The following is a 3,902-nucleotide window of genomic DNA, read 5'->3' on the forward strand; positions in this document are numbered from 1 at the left end:
CAAACTTTAATCATGCAGTTTTTGATGAAATCCCCTCCGTAAATGGCCGGGCTGATTTAGCGATCTCTTCTGCCAAAATAAAACTGGCCTTGACAGCAGCCTGGCCTTGTGATTTGGCTTTTTTGAACAGAGCCTGTCGAGATTTGAGGCCTCGTTTTAATTCCTCTGCCTTTTGTAGCCTTTGTTCCATGTCCATATTCTTGTTTTTGTCCGCGTGTTTCGTTTCATAATGTCGTCTCAGATTATACTCTTTCAGTACCGCCACACTTTCTCCACACAGAAGACACACAGGTTTTCCAGCTACCTCCGTGAACAAATACTCCGACTCCCACCTTGTTTGAAACCCCGGTTCTCAGTGTCCACCTTCCGTTTTGCCATTTTTGATGGGTATCTGAAAGTTAATTTTACTGTGATGCTGACAACTGCTGTGCCAATAAATATTGAAATGAAGCAGCCTACTGCTCGGTGCGTCACCGTTGCATTGTGGGAAATGTAGTATTGGTGCGTGTAAAAGATCTGCGGGCTGCCGGCTTGCTGCGGTCTGCGGGCCGGTTCTAATAATAAATCAAGATCATCCCAGGGGCCGTAAAAAACCTTCTCGCGGGCCGGATGTGGCCCGCGGGCCTTGACTCTGACATATGTGGTCTAGAGTGTCTCCCCATTTGAAGAGGGGGATGACCGCAGCAGCTTTCCAATCTTTGTGGATCTCAGATGATACAAAAGAAAGGTTGAACAGGCTAGTAATAGGAGTTGCAACAATTTCAGCTGATAATTTTAGAAAGAGTGTCCAGATTGTCTAGCCCAGCTAATTTGTAAGGATCCAGAATTTGCAGCTCTTTCAGAACATCAGCTGTCTGGATTTGGTTGAAGGAGAAGTGGGGGGGGCTTGGGCAAGTTGCTGCAGGGGTTGCAGAGCTGTTGGCCGGGGTAGGGGTGACCAGGTGGAAAGCATGACCAGCCGTAGAAAAATGCTTATTGAAATGATTGATTATCGGAGATTTATCGGTGGTGACAGTGTTTCCTAGTCTCAGTGCAGTTGGGAGGAGGTGATCTTTTTCTCCATGGACTTTACAGTGTCCCAAAACGTTTTGTAATTAGTGCTACAGGATGCACATTTCTGTTTGAAAAAGTTAGCCTTAGCTTTCAGACTGGCAGGTATTGACCGAGCTGAAGCTGGCTGGTGTCCGAGTTAACGGTGAAGACTGTTAGCTGGCTAGCTTCTGATTGGGGTTCCGATTCTAAAGTATAAAAATAGCAGAACCGTACCACATTGGGTGAGGCAGGAAAGTATATTCAGTTAGTAGATGGAAAGTGAGATTAAAATATATACGAAATATATTCGAAAAAATGAGGAAAACGACTATTTACACGGGACAAGACAAACATATGTCCGACTGCTACACCATCTTGGAATAAACTGCTAAATTACTAAACTGACAAGCGTTAACCTTTCAGTCAGTCTGCAAATACGTGGCTCAAAAACACCAGATATATGCAATAAAAGTCAACGTTATCAATAAACGAAAATGATTTTTGGTCTTAATTTAAGGGTTAGGTTTACAATCACGTTTCAATTATGAAGATAATTGTAGAAATAGGCGGAGTTTACTACTTTGTGGCTGTAGTAACTAGTGACGACCAGCGCACCATCGCCTCACACTGGTCGAGGCGAGAAGGGATACGGTTTCTATCAAAGAGACGTCACAGTCTCGCTCTAGTTATCTCGCCAGCTAGCTAGTTATTGTATGCTAGCTGGCCCAAACGGCGTTCCATTTCCCACACATGTTCGTCCACTCCAAAATAATTCCAGCATCCAGTGCACTGTGGACTCGAGTCATTTGATGAATGGAAAGAGACATCCGTTACAAAACACCAAAAGATGTAATGACATTCGGCGACTGTCATTGGGTCTACACTATTGTAGCCTGAATTAATTGATTGCGTCTTGCTTGACAAAATGACATTTTTTTTGTAGAAAGAAAAGTTGGGACAACTGAAAAGACGCTGAGATACAGGACTGTTCCGGGATGACAAGTGCGGCCACATGGATAAAAAAAAAACAAGGCACAGAGGTGGGGGTGTTAGTTTAATTTGGAATAAGCTTAATTAACGTCTAAATTTTTGTGAGATTTTTAAAAAAATTACTTGATCAAAATAAATATGAATGGTTTTGAACACTCCTGAGTAGGGTTGCCAGGTCAAGCTGGAATGTCTAGCCCAATGACTACTCAAAACCCCCCAAAAAGGCTAGAAAACTAACACACTTTTGTGTTTCACAGCAAGAGAGGAGTTGCCATAGTTATACAATAAACCCATTTTCCATAATGCTTTCGAGCCAACTAAGAAATAACATAGTCACTCGTAACGACGTTAGAAGCTAAATTAGTGTTTACTCAAAATAATAATTATTGCAAGCTATGACATGACATAAAGGAATTGGAATATGTGGCAAGAGAAAATATAATTTGCCCATATTATTATTATTGCTATTATAAACGGGTTACCAACATAATTAGAACAGTAAAAAGTAATGATTGTCATCCCAGCGGTATATGGTCTGATTGGCTGAATTCAGGGCTAGAACCAGGTTTATAATTGTAAATAAATAAATAAATCCCCTAAACTAGGTGGTTCGATCTCTGAATGCTGATTGGCTTACAGCCGTGGTACATCAGAACGTATAACACGGGTATGACAAAATATTTATTTTTACTGCTCTAAATACGTTGGTAAAATAGCAATAAGGCACATCAGGGGTTTGTGGTATTTGGCCAATATACCACGGCGTAGGGCTGTATCAGGCACCCCGCATTGCGTCTTGCAAATAACAGTTCTTACCCGTGGTATATTGGCCATGTACCAGACCCCCTCTGGCCTTATTGCTTAAATAAATCAGACAGAAGAGTTTGAGTGATGAAAGTCGGACAGAGGATCTTGAAATCTATTATCTGGCAATTGTGTTGTTATTATGTGCCAAATGTTAAGTCTAATGTCCTGCGTTTATGATTGTAATTCAATTTTGCTATGGTTTGCTTGGATAAAGGCAGGTAGCCTATAGCCCCTGGTATGCCTACATCTAATTTCAGCCTAGAAAATATTTAGGCAAGATGTAAACTGAACGATTTAGCAGCTTGCTTAGTTCAAATTAACAGACTAATTTATTCAACATGAATAGTGAAGAGATTAAGAGGTAAAATGTGCTTGTGTTTTTCAATAGCCTGTTGGAATAGGCTACTGATGATGGGTTCATAATATCAATCACTGAATTAAATATTAATAATATGTACATGACCTGAATATGCTTGTCAGCAACAGCCAGTGTTTATTTTTTAGAATTTGTTTTACCTGTAGCCTAATCTTACTGTTACCGTCGATCTAACACGTGATCGATCGGCAATCTAACAACTGATCGATCGGCAACTGCGATAGAGCTTTGTTAATTTCTCATTTAATTAACTTATGATGTCCATTAATGCATAATAACACAATGCTACAACTACAATACACGGAATTATAGGAATAGGCTATTTATTAAATTGGTTTGCCAGCTCCGGGTAGGCTACACAAGTGGCACACATTTAGTTGTAATGACTCCAGTGATATTGTCATTTCAACATATTTATTGTATCAAATTGTAGCCTACAATGGCATATACGTTAATAGGCTCCATGATGGCCAACAGAGGCAAATGTACCATTCTTCACATTTAGCCTAATGTCAGTTTCGTTGAGGACTTCCCCCATAAAAAAAGACTAGGTGAGGGAGTTCCTTAACTTCCATTTCAAATTTCCACTCGCGCATCCCCGAAACCAAAGAACGCCCAAAGTCGTTTTCCAGTGCTTTGCCCCCATCATTCATTTATGTGCATCAGTTCTAGCGTATTAATATGTTTTATGCAAAAG

The sequence above is a fragment of the Oncorhynchus keta genome, chromosome 9 (assembly GCF_023373465.1).
Source record: "Oncorhynchus keta strain PuntledgeMale-10-30-2019 chromosome 9, Oket_V2, whole genome shotgun sequence".
Lineage (NCBI taxonomy): Eukaryota > Metazoa > Chordata > Actinopteri > Salmoniformes > Salmonidae > Oncorhynchus > Oncorhynchus keta.